The sequence below is a fragment of the Amblyomma americanum genome, chromosome 2 (genome assembly GCF_052857255.1).
Source record: "Amblyomma americanum isolate KBUSLIRL-KWMA chromosome 2, ASM5285725v1, whole genome shotgun sequence".
NCBI lineage: Eukaryota > Metazoa > Arthropoda > Arachnida > Ixodida > Ixodidae > Amblyomma > Amblyomma americanum.
Genome location: NC_135498.1, coordinates 103588384 through 103601840, shown reverse-complemented (window position 1 = coordinate 103601840; position 13457 = coordinate 103588384). Strand labels below are relative to the sequence as shown.

The 13457-nt window shown below is 49.1% G+C and overlaps 1 long non-coding RNA gene across 1 annotated transcript; it reads right to left on the bottom strand.

Moving 5' to 3' along the window:
• Positions 1 to 4944: 4944 nt before the first annotated feature.
• On the bottom strand, positions 4945 to 5818 carry LOC144118900 (uncharacterized). The gene is made up of 3 exons (XR_013312181.1): positions 5681 to 5818; positions 5436 to 5599; positions 4945 to 5064 (listed from the first exon to the last, which is right to left on the bottom strand). It is a non-coding gene; the product is annotated as an uncharacterized LOC144118900 (long non-coding RNA).
• Positions 5819 to 13457: the final 7639 nt, after the last annotated feature.

Below are 13457 nucleotides of genomic sequence, written 5' to 3'. Positions count from 1 at the left end.
TTAAAAAAAGAAGAGATCTGTTATTTTTCAGGGAAAGTAAGATTCATCATTTCTTTGAAGTTGCTGAGGGCATCATATGTTCTCGAAAACAAGCTGACAACGTGAAAGGCAGACGCACACTGATTTTGCTGTGCCCTTCATAGAGCCGGCTGTCTTACCTGATGGACAAAGACGTATCTGCATTCATTGTTAGTTGCGATGGCCACGGCCTGATGCCTTTCTCGTTCTCTGGACAGGAGTTCTTAAGAGCACCTTTGCTAAAGCAAAGCAGAATAGCTAGGTTACTCGTATGCACCAAAAATAAATGGTTCTAAGTAAATACATTAGTTTTGCATTTACGATAGACCAGCAGTAAAGCATCAATGGCACAATTAAAACTGCTTTCAGTGGCAGAAGGAGGTGCGCTCTGGCATATAATTCAAATAAAATTTGAAGACCTTTGTTTCACTAAGACGTTTTGACGTGCTAGTTGGTGATGAAGCATTATGAACAGAGCAATCTGAGGCACGCATAGGGACGAAGAATCAGAACGAACACAACACTGTAGCCACAAGGGGAATAACGCGAAGATAGTTAAGAAGATAATCCATAGGAATGCCAATGAGCAGGAAAAGAATTGCGTTAAGATGTCCTAGTGGCCTAGTTGGTCACGAAGCATCATGAAGCGAACAGTGCAATCTGAGATGCACACAGCCCAATGTTTGTTCTAATTCTTCGTGTCACTGTCTGTGTCCCTGATTTTGCTGTTCACTTCATTATGCTTGAATTTTACTACTGCATATGTGCTTCATTTAGCTCTGAAGGATGTGGTTGCCTTCATGTTTCAGACCTGACGCGCAAAGCGCAGATATGATGAGAGGAAATCAGGAAGGCCTGGTGAGCAACGTTTAACGCACCCTCTCCTTCTATTCCTCTGCGCTTTAGGTCAGGTTATGAGCAGTCGGAGCGCGAGCAGGGCAGCGGTGATGAATAAGGAGCGTGTTCATCTTTTGAGGAGGCAATCGCTCGTATCTCAGTCATTGGCTTTTTCGCACGACGACTGCGACTCATATAAAATATGCCCGCGGTTACAATAATTTTGCATAATGAAGTCAGTGCCGCGCACAACGGCTTCTGCGATCAGCTTTCGGTAGCTTGCGCACCGACTCAACCATAATTTTCTTCATTGGTGGCGCATCACATCAATGCGTAAAACCTCAAGGTAGAAAGGACCTGAATTTTCGAACATTCGGATGAATATTTAAAACAGCACGGTATTTCGCGTGGAGAAAACCAGTTATAATGAAATGAGAAAAGAAAATGTAGAGTTAGCAGAGCCGGGCACTTCCACTGGAGAAAGGTGTTTGCAAAAAATATATACGATCCATCAGGTCTGACTCTAAGTCATGAAGTGTCACTCTTTGCGTCGTCAGCATTCCAAGTCTCTCGGAGGTGAGCGAAACTCTCACCCTTCCAAACTTCGCATTTCCATGTATGATAACAGCTCTACAACACGGCTCAGAAGCGAACCTTTCGTATTGTGCATTTGTGACATTGGCTGAATGATCACCGCGGACAATAAAGTGGTTTTCATATTACCACAAAACCAACCATGTAGGCATTCTGTAGGCAATACAGCGGGATTCACTGCATTAGCTTCGTTGCACTAAACCGGAATTTAGCTACGGAACTGTCTTTGAAGAATAATGCATTTACCAAAAGAATACCCATTCCTCTTGGGAGCGCTTATAGAAATCCATATAGTTGATATTTCGTTTTAGTAAGTAAATTCTATAAAACACTATAAACGAACCTTCAATGAACACCATTAGGTATTTGGCTCTGAGTATGCCTACGGGCCATGGAAAGAAAACGATAGGGGTAAAGTTAAGAGACCGTAAGCGGACAGATTGGGTGAGGAAACAAACGCGGGTTAACGACATCCTACTCAAAATAGAGAGTGTTGAGTTGCGTGGTTCATGCGAAAGAGCAGACGAGTTTCCAGACACGAAGCGACGTTTATTACCGCATGTTCGTCGGTGCGTGGCTGGTCGTGATAAGCCCGCGCGCTGGCTGAGGCGCATCCCTCCTGCTCAGATGCTTCGCGGTCCGGATCCATGGTCCGCGCGAGCTGCTGGTACTTGTGACGATGCCAGTTGAAACTGCCTCTGGGTGTGGTAGCACGAGTGGTAAAAGAAATGGCCGGACTGCCCAACAACACCAGGAACCCAGTCTGGTCTGCCTTAATAATTGCGAGCCATCACTTGGTCACCGACTGCTATGTCACGATCACGACGTGGGCGAGCCACGGATTGCTTGAACTTATTATATGCAACCCTTCATCCCACGGCGGGCTTGACAACATCGAGTCGATTTCGCAGCCGTCGCCCGAGTAACAAAGTTGCTGGTGACTGAATTGTTGTCGCATGGGGCGACAAAACATGTGAAGCCTCAGATGTAATGTGTCCGCTCCGCTAGATGTACGAAGGGCGTTTTTGAGTGTCTGAATAAAACACTCTGCAAGCCCGTTTGAGCTGGTATGATACGGTGCTGTAAGCACGTGACGACAGCCTACTTCTTTTACAAAAAGATTGAACTCTTCTGAAGTGAACTGTGGGCCGTTATCAGTGACAGTGGTTTCTGGGAAACCAAACCGCCCGAACAGCTCTCTCAATTTGTCAACTGTAGCATCCGACGTAGTCGAGTGCATAAGAAACACTTCCGGCGACTTGGAGTGCGCTTCCACGACTACAAGAAGCATTGCGTGCAAAAAGGGGCCAGTGAAATTTATATGTACGCGCTACCATGGCGCTGTCGGCCAAGACCAAGGATGCAGGGGCGCTTTGCATGGCTCGCAACGTTGTTATTGACAACTTACGCAGGCCTTGACACGATGATCGAGGTCCGCCTCAATGGACGGCCACCACACGTAGCTGCGCGCCAGTTGCTTGCTGCGCACGATGCCTGGGTGCCCTTCGTGGAGTTCGTCCAGCAGCAAGTTGCGCATGTTTGCCGGCACGTTCACTCGCATCCCGAACATGATGCAGCCTTGGTGAATTGTCCAGGCAGACATCTCCTATTCCATTAAAGTTCTTTTCCTTCCTCATTGGTGAACTGTGAGCTCGCTGCGTCTGTAAAAAAAGGCTTCAAATATTTTTCAGTCACAGACGCCGGCCACCCCACATTTATGAAGTCTATCACTTTACAAAGCAAGGGGTCCCAAGCTGCTGTTCGAGCAATGTCCTGGCTTGAAACTGGCATCGATTGCAACCGCAATGAATGAAAAGTTTCCTCTCTTTCTTGTGTTTCGTCTTTCACTATTGATAGCGGCAGGCGCGAACAGAAATCGGCTTCAGCATTCTCGCTAAATTTTCTGGAGATAAGCGAATACCGGTAAGCTGACAATGTGACAGACAAGCTCTGCAAACACGCTGCTGCGATAGTGCGACGGCCAGTTTTTGGGCCCGAGATTGTTTGAAGCGGTTCATGGTGGGTGACTATTGTGAACGAACGACCGTAAACGTAGAAATTAAGCTTTTTAACACCAAATTTTATTACAAGAGCCTCTTTATCAAGCTGGCTGTATTTCTTTACGGCATCGGTCAAGGTACGCCATGCGAAAGCGATTGGCTTTGTGCTGCCATCATCCAAAACATGAGAAATAACCGCGCCTAAAACATAGTGCGATGCGTCGCATGATAGCTGCAACGGTTCTCACGGGTCGTAGTGCGCCTAAGTCGGCGGAGAGGATAGCTAGCTCTTTATCTTGGTGAACGCTTCCTGGCAACGCTCATCCCAGCACCACGGGGCATTTTTACGTAGCAACGTGAAAAATAGTTGCGCCACCGTTGCCATGTTAGGAAGGAACTTGACGTAGAAACGGACGCCTTCCAGGAGTGTTGTGTTGCGTGGTTTATGCGAAAGAGCAGACGAGTTTCCAGGGACGAAGCGACGTTTATTACCACATGTTCGTCGGTGCGTGGCTGGTCGAGATAAGCCCGCGCGCTGGCTTCGGCGCACACCTTTCATTCGTTTTGCTCGCCTGAGCATTAAAGACTGCCGCGATAGGCCGGGCACCACAATGAGGAAGGAATGGGCTTGGGCAGGGTATGCAATGCGAAGGCAATACAACCGCTGGTCCTTAAGGGTAACGGAGTGAATTCCAAGAGAAGGTAAGCGTAGCAGGGGACGGCAGAAAGTTTGGTGGGAGGATGAGATTAAGAAGTTTGCAGGCATAGGGTTCGCGCAGCTGGCAAAGGAGAGGGTTAATTAGAGAGACATGAGAGAGGTCATTGCCCTGCAGTGGGTGCAGTCGGGCTGGTGGTGATGAAGGCGATGTTGAAGGCGATTTCTAAAGGCGGAACCGCATGGCACGATTTCAGGCGCGATTGACGCGCGGATGGTGGGACGCGCGCGTCATTTCGACGCGTGCCCAATATGGTCCGACACGAAATCGCGCCGCCGCGTGCTGCTGCTCGAAGTAGAAAAAAACGCCTCGCGCGGCGCGTCCGCCAATCAGAGTTCAGAAAGTCACGTGGCATTTGGTCACGTGGCATTCTGTGTTTTTTGGTTTCGCCACCAGATGGCCCTGCTGTCTGCGCATCTCGGCGGGGCCTCTTTGGTGCAATTTTTTTTTCTCTCGGCAGAACTGGCGCGTGAGTCAAAGAAAACACGTGCTATCGTGATTTTGTTCGCGCATCGTGTCGTGTTTTCATCGAAAATGGACAAGGCAACATTTAACGAGGCCCTGATAATGGAAGTGGAGAGGCGTCGCGTCCTGTAGGACGTGCGCGACCGCGACTATAAAAACAATATGAAGCGTGACCAGGCTTGGCGAGCTATAGCAGTTGCCCTCAGCGTAGACGGTATGTACCAAATCTGTGCACACGTGATGTTGTTGCCCTGCTTGTTCTATGTACATTCATTCGCCCGCCGCGACAAGCGTGTGAACTTGGCATGTTTACCTGAGGAGCGAGATCATCCCACAGCACTTGGAGAGTCAAGTGGATCGCTTCTCGTGCAGTCTCCAGCCCGACACGGAAGTCCTTGGCGATGTCAACAATGGCATTACCTGAACATAGATACCTGACGTATGCCAAGCATTGTAGAAAGTATAAACTTACGTCCACAGGTGTCTTTTCAGACCAACGATGAGACCCAGAACCATGCAGCACATGCTTTATAGGTTGTTTAATCATTATTTATAAAACATTCCTTAAGCCGTGCTTTTAATCAAGTTCAGTATCTGCAGGACGGCGTTATTTAATTTTTAAATACAGAATACCATGAATCGATGTCACACCAATGTGCTGCGCATATCTGAGTTATATCTGCATATTACATCTGCACTTGGCTGGTCAACTTCCCTATGAGAAATGTGTTGGTGCCAAATAATCAAGCACAAATACAAAGTGAACACTACAGTGGGCCATACATTGATTCATGCCACAAGTTACCTTAATGTCATTGCCAGGCGCTCGCCAGATGAGATGGGCTCCTGAACGACGTGCATCTTTGTGAGCCTCTCCCGCACACGGCCATGAATTAGGTCAAAGAGTTCTGGGGTCATTCGATAATATTTGAAGAATAGCTCTGGATCCTGTTCCCTCATGACCTTGAACTGCATATAACAAAAACACATTAGCTTCGCGGCTTCATTTCTCATCGGTAATGCTGACAAAACAATTTGAAATAATATTACCAGTGTATGGTACTCGCTCTCTTGCTTTCTTCTCAACCATGCAGGCCGCACCCAAATAGACCTCCTGACCCGCATTTGTTCTTGCTTCAGAATCAGCATCCCTCTTAACAGTAGCAATCGCCTCTTCTGCTCTGTAGTAAGCGCACGACACTCCATTTTCTATGTCGGGTTGTAAACAAGCAGCGGCCTCTTGGCATGCAGAAAGTACATAGTCGCAGTTTCGCACACACACTTCCTGCTTGAAATTAAGCTTGATAAATATACTTCGGAAAAAAAATGTCGTTGTGTAATTACACTAAGATTATTTCTATTGCAGTGTTGTGTAAGTTTAAGGGCATATTACATATGCGGTAGCAGGGACAATTTATCTGGTTGGGAGTTACGTTGTCTGGCAACCCGGAAAACGCGCCGCGAAGGCGCCGCTCCCCTTTTTTCGTGCGGGTGCTCGCGCGTTGACGGCAACGCGGGCGTCCACCGCGCGTCGCGTTTTTCGCTCGCGGAAAACGCGCCATGCGGTTCCGCCTTAACGGCGCCGAATACTTCCTTACGGGTTCGTTGTAGAAAGTGAACTTACTGCGCATTGGCTGCTGGGCCGAGCACTGCACAAAACATAAGGAAAAATCTATACTGCCTCAAGCAGGGCCTCCATGGAGCATTTATCTGAAGAATTCGTCACCTTCGGCGCTTCGTTTGACAATAGTGCTCTCTTCTTCGCGAGATTTTGGTACGCGTCACGATCAGCGATGCCCTCCTGTGCCTCAACAGAGTTGCGAAGGCCATCGCTTTTGCTCTCTTTTTTTTAAACGATGTTTATTGCCGCAGTGCATAAATGATATCTAGTGATGGATGACAAGAATGCTTAAATAATTGAAAAAAGGTTCGCTGATCTAATGAAGTCAAGAAGTGAACGATGGTGTTGTCCCTGCGTCCAAGCAGTATATGAATTAGGATTGTTCGGCGAGAGACCCGCTGCTGCCAGAGACCTGATTCTCGTCGGCTTCAGCACCGGGCAAACCCACAGCAGGTGGTGAATATCGTGTTCTCTTCTTCAACCTCTCCGCTGCACGGAGCGCATTTCCATTGAGGACTACTTTGAGTGCCCCATGTGCAGTTTAGTTTTCGTTTTTACAGCTCGGTCGCATGGTTAAAATCGTTTGGCAGTGCACTTGGTGTGTTTTACGGTACGAGGCTCGGTTGGTCTCACAGTGCTAGTAAGTGACAGAAAACTAGACCTGAAAACAGTTTCCCTTCACTACAACGCGCCATCAAAAAAGCCTTCGGTCTGGCGTACGCATTCCTCACAATACCTTTTTGGTACTGCAGTGAATCATTTCAACCCAAATGCTTGTATAGCGTTTCTAGTACAGCAAGCCGATCTTTTTGTGTGTCTCTTTCTTCACTAAATGATCTTCTAGTACGGCACATTGTCAACACAAAATGCCAAGCACGTCAGTTAAGCCTTCTGGATCCGCAAAGGTGTGACACCAGATAATGTGAGGGCTCTTTTTGGTCCCTTTGAGCCTTCGTGGGGCCATGTGAAGCGGCTTTTAAAGATTATGCGCTCAGAGCTGTGGCGACAGATTCGGCTTTACCAAGACTGGCTGAGGGTATTGTGCCAAAGCATGTACCCTGTCGGGGTCGCTAATGAGAAGCTAGTGCACTCGAAGCTGCTGGCGTCTCACGTTATTGAACAGCGATGGAGAGCTGCCCTAGGCCATCTTCTGACCACCTCTTGCAAGAAAAGGCCGGACAAAATGAAGGACCTTTGAACAATTCGGTTGGTATACGCACACATATTCTAACGCAGGGTGGGCGCTCAGTTGGCATGCTCGAAAAACCCACAGCGAACGTCGGCGGCACAGTAAACACTGCCTAGGCTGTCAAAAGTTCATTCACATGCGAAACTTACAACCTGGTTCACGTACCGTTATAACGAGGCAAAAGGTTTATGTAAGCGTGTAGCCCCTTCGATATCGTTCTAACGAGCTTTTACTGAAATTTGGAAGTGGTCTGCGCTTGCTGCATGTTGCTCACCATCTAGAAATGCTGATGCTTGGTCATTAAACATATCTTCCGACACTTTTAAACGAAACGGGCAAGGCTATTATTAGAAGAAGCGTTTTCAGTGATGTCGTTAAAGTTTAGTTCACAAGAGCATCAGCATAACCAAACTGCTAACCTACTTGTGTTCGAGTAGACAGAGGCAGAAACATTGTTTCGTCAGCAAAGTTGTGCGCGTTGCTGCGACAGCAGTGGGGCTCGAACATAGAAAATTAGAAAACGCGCACCGTGGACCATAATATGCGCACGTTTTCACAAATGTGTGCTTTGTAAAGTAAATACAACAATGTACAGAAAAAAAATTAACTTCAAAGATAACCTTATAGAACCACCTGCACCACATGGAGATGTGCGCTTTTGCAGAAGCACAGGCGGACCGGTTCGATATGAATGTGCGAGGTGGAAATGAGTGAATGACGTCAGGTAAAGAATTCCAGTCTTTATTGGTGCAGTGGAAAACAAAAACCAAGCCAGGCGTCATGTTTATGTCCTGGTGACTTCGCATTTTTGATTCTGTCGCATATTTAGTGCTTTGCGGCACGGCGTCTGCGAAAACGCATGCAACTTTTCCAAATTATCTTCGAAGTGTCTAGCTCTCTTTAATATACGTCTATGATGCCAGCTGCATTAAAAACCTCTGGTAGAAGGAATGGCAGCTTAATGCTGTGCAGAAAAAAAAAGCTTTTTTTTTCCTCAGAGGCAGAAATAAATATGCCTGTCGCGAAGTCTCACCCTCGCCAAGGAAGTGCTATGTGGTGCTGTCAAATCCTTTTTCTCTGACACTGTAGAACCTCGTGTTAAAAGACAATGCACCCCCTGTTTTCATTGTGGAAAGAATATTGCTGCCATTGTGGAGCATGAAAGTGTGCGGCGTCAGCGAATTTAAAATTTTTTGGCCATTCACGGTGTATTAAGGGGTTTAAAAATACAAGGACCAATTGTCAGATTTTTCTTGCTATTAGGACAGTGTTTTAAAGGAACTAAAACAACCATCATTTAAGAGCTACCCCTGAAGAAATATTTCAGTTGGCGAAAGGCGTGTCTAGCAGTAGCGTGCCAAAATGTTTAGGCACCGCAAAACGAGCTTGGATACCATGAAGCTTAGTGGATATGGCTCAGTGGGCATATATTTCCTGAGAAGAGTCAGTTTTTCTGACATTAGTAGAATGCCAATTTCATTTCCTCCCAGACAAATCTGGTTTTGTGATACTAGCCCTAAAACGTCCGGGATCCAAAGCTGAAGCCAAACAAAAAACCATTCTTCTGGGGCCAAGAGCAACAACAGGCCTTCGAAGATTTCGGAACTCGTCTCCAAAGTACGCCCATCCTTGGACACTTCGACGAGTCAGCCGACACTGAACTGCATACAGACACCAGCAACTTCGGCCTCGGTGCCGTCCTTGTACAGTGGAAAGGATGCTCTCGAACGCGTAATCGCATACGCAAGCCGCACGTTATCACGGTCCGAGGCGAACTATTTCATCAATAAAAAAGTGCGTGGCAATTTCCTGGGCAGTGACCAAATTTCGCCCCGTCCTTTTAGAGTCGTAAGTGATCACCGTTAGCTTTGTTGGCTGGCAAAACTTCAAAGATCCCTCGGGATGGCTTGCGCGCTGGAGCCTTCGTCTTCAAGTATTCGATGTCACCGGTAGGAAGCACAGTGATGCAGACTGTCTGTCTCAAGCTCCTATCGAGGACAACCGAGCTAATCACGAAGACGATTCTGTTTTTCTTGGCGCCATCTTCACGTCGATGCTCATTCAACACCAAAGAGCCGACCGTGAACTATGGTTCCTCATTAAGTATTTAGAAGGACGCGCTCAGTCCTCTCTCCAAATCTTCACGCGTGGGCTGTCGTCGTTCTGTTTACGCGATGGCATTCCGTACAAGAAAAACTACAGCCCGACGGAAGCAGTCTATCTACTCGTCATACCTACGGCCTTTCGCGACGAAGTCCTGCAGGCGTGCCATGATGACCCATTTTGTGGTCACCACGATTTTGCAGAACTTTGGCACGAATACGCCAAAACTGCTACTTGCCCAAGGTTGCTGCATATGTGAAGCGTCACTTCAGAACTTGCCGTGAGTGCCAATGTCGCAAGGCGCCGCCGACTAAACAAAACGGACTACTGCAGCCTAATGATCCGCCACAAGTCTTCTTCCGCTAAGTCTTCCTGGACTTACTCGGATAATTTCCAGAGTCCTTTGTGGGTAACCGCTACAATGTGGTGGCCACCGACTACCTCAGCCAGTATTGTGAGACTAAAGCGGTTCCCCGTGGTACCCCTGAAGAAATTGCGAACTTTTTCATTCAAAACATTGTGCTTCGTCACGGTGCACCCAGACGCGTTCTAACTCACAGGCTAACGGCGTTCCCCTCGGCCCTTACGTCGCAGGTTATACGCGTTAGCGGCCCAAACCAACCGCTTACTACTCTCAAACGAACGGGCTCACCGAACGGCTCAATAAAACGATCGCCGACATGATTTCCACTTATGTCGGAGCGGACCATCGAAACTTGGACGCCATACTTCCTTGCGTCCCATTTGCATATAATACTGCGATACACGAAACCACGCTCTTCAATCCATTTCGCTTATTGCACGGTCGCGAAGCCACAGCCATGCTGGACGCAATGCTCCTTCCAACTAATGCTACATCTTCTGTTATGGGGGCTGTTCAAATCGTTAGTCACGCCGAGGCCGCCCGCCAACTCGCTCGACGGTGCACCCGGCACCAGCGAGCCCACAACGCTCGCCGCTATAGTCTACGTCAGGGAGATGTGCGTTAGCGTCCTGGCTTCGCCGTCCTGCGTTTGGAGACCAATACGCACGCGGGGATGGTCCGAAAAGCTACGCCGATATTTTGGCCCCGACGAGGTGCTACACCAACTCTGTGAGGTGAACTACAGAAGTTCTGTCCCAAGAAACAGTTCGCTCCTTTAGACCACCGACCTCTCAGGTCGTCCACTCCGCCCGGATGATGCCGTACCACTCCCGCTGGCGCCTCAGGCGTGTCTACACGAGACGCCAGACACATGCGACCTCCCTTCTCTTCCTGCATCCCATTGCTGCAGCAAAAAGTCGGTGCCCTTAAAAGAGGGGGAGTAATGCCACAGTACGAACCCCTCCACGGGAGCCGTACCGCGGCCGAACTCTATTACCTGGCACTCGACAAGCCTTGGGCATTCTAGGGGCTAGAGGTTTTTTCGTCTTTCTTTCTCGAGCTTCCTGATGTCCTGCACGTCCCAGAACGTCTAAGTAAACCAGTTCTGTGTACTTCAACCATATGTCGCTGACAGTGCAGGCAAATATTCACTATCGAAAAATGACGTGTACGCTTATGCCTCAGGAACAAAAGAACGAGACAGCTGTCTTGGGTCTAGGCCAAAACATAGCTGCCAATCGCGGCTTCGCATGGCACTAGTCTATTTTCTGATGTCGCGGTACCAGGACAACTAAAGTGGCACACCCACACAGAAATGAAGGCGCGGGAAACAGTGCCAGCGGTGCTGTCAAAAATGGGAACAGCCTCCAGCCAGCGTGTGAAATGATCGACCATGGTGATTATGCAACGATAACCTTAGGACACAGGTACAGGACCCACGGTGCCGATTTGAACACGATGGAAACGACGGCCGTCTGGAAGGAAGGCCTGGGGAGGCGTCTTGGTATGACGGGAGGGCGACACGTGCACGTCCGTGCGTGCACATCATCATTAATACCGGGCCAGACATAGCTCTGGGTGAGAAGGCGCTGAGTAGCCCGAATGAATGAGTGACAGATCAGTAGCGACGGGAAAATGGTGCGACGTAATGAAGAAGGAACAAAAGGCTCATGCTGGTACGCATCGGGCGCAAGCTGCATTCGGAGAGAACGGGGGTTCTCCTGAAAAGCATTGAGCTGGTTGTAATCCAGCTGCGCGGACGAGAATGCGGGCCAGTAGACGGTTGAAGGTGGAGAGCCAACCGCGGCTATACGAGAAAAAGATTCAGTGGCGCTTTTAGCTGCACTCTTCACGTGGCCGATGTCGGTAGTAAATTCCGAAATGTGAGCGAGATGGCGCAGTTCGCCGGACACGTACTTCGATGAGCTGGTCTGGAAAACGGACGCCAGTCTTGTGATCGGTAAGCACGTCGGACTGGCATCCTTCCAGAAAATGTTGAAAGTGGTGGATCGCACTGCAGATGGCTGGTAGCTCGCGTCCGAAGAAATTGTAGCCGGTTTCAGCAAGACGTATCTTCCTAGAGTAAAAAGACGAATGCCGCCACTCGGAATTAATTCACTACTGTTGGAGGCATCCACCATCAGCTTAGAAGGGGCGTTGCTGCGCGGATGGGTAAGAAGTACGGCCTTCGCGACAACTTGCTTGGCAGCAGTAAAGGCGCTTGTGTTTCTCATGACCAGGAAATGGCAGAGGACGTGCCAGCGGTTGACGGAGGGAGGTCGGTGAGCGGGCGGAGCAGCTCAGCGCAGTGAGGTACAAAGTGTCGGGAAAAATTAACCAGCCCCAGGAATTAGCGTAACTGGCGCATTGTAGTAGGATCGAGATAATCCTGGAAGATCTTGACTCTTGACATGGGACCAGAAAAGGCTGATAACAGGCGATATGTGATGGCCCAAAAACTTGAGCTCAGATGCGTCGAAGACACACTTGGTGGCGATCACGTCCGGGTAGGCACTTGTAGGCTTATGCCTCAGGTGCGAAGAAACGAAACAGCTGAGTCAGATCTATACCAGAACAGAACTGCCAGCGGTGTCCTCACGTGCAAGAGCCAGGCAGCGTCGTTAGTGTCTTCCTCATGCGGACACGTGTTGGCCGTACTATAGGCGCACCCAATGGAAGGCATTACAGGTCGTTTGAAGTTTGCTCGCAAAATAAGAACCCAAGAATGCACTTTGTGCGTAGACAGCATCGCTTCATTATGCTGTCTTCTGAAGCCTTACACATTCAATCAATCGACGCGGCGGCCTCGAGCAGGCGGGCACACTGGGCAAGAACTCGTCACGTCCCACGCGCCTTACGACACATTCACTCGTGCACAACTACAAAGTTTAAACGCTCTCCTCTGATCGGCAGTCAGTACGGCGGCGGCAGTTCTCCAACAATCCTCAACGCAAAACCTGCTGCATCTAGGCATCCACAATTCGATCCAATAACTGACCGAAACACAGTGTGCCAGCAAGCATGTCCAGCAAACGCAAAGGCAAAGCCCTCTTCGACCGCCTCGGGTGCCCGGCACCAAACTTCTCCCCTCTGTCCAATCCAATGCCCCAGGTGCCCACGCTCTGTGCAAAGATGCAGGTGGCACCAATTCTACGAAGCCCGCATCCTGATTATCACAGAGGCAGAAGATGGGTCAGAGTGCAGGCGTTGATGCACTCCATTGGAAGACAAGCCACACCGTATACTTAAGACACCAGCAACTGCGACGGAGTGACTACGTGCATGGTGGTCGTGAACCAGGACAGACACGCGCAAATGCTGCGTGGATTGCCTGGAGTTAGAGCCAGTCGATGGTAGAGGGTGCCATCATCGTCGCCGTGCTACAAATAGCATCCTGCCCACATAATGCCGCTAGCACAGAGCACGTCTTCAGCGAATCCGGCGGCGCCTGCTGGGCGTGTTAACCAGGACGGCTCACTTGCTACGGGCAATGGATCCTGAAGAATTTGACTGGTGCCAGCGCACTCCCCATGGTACGCATGGTCTGGGC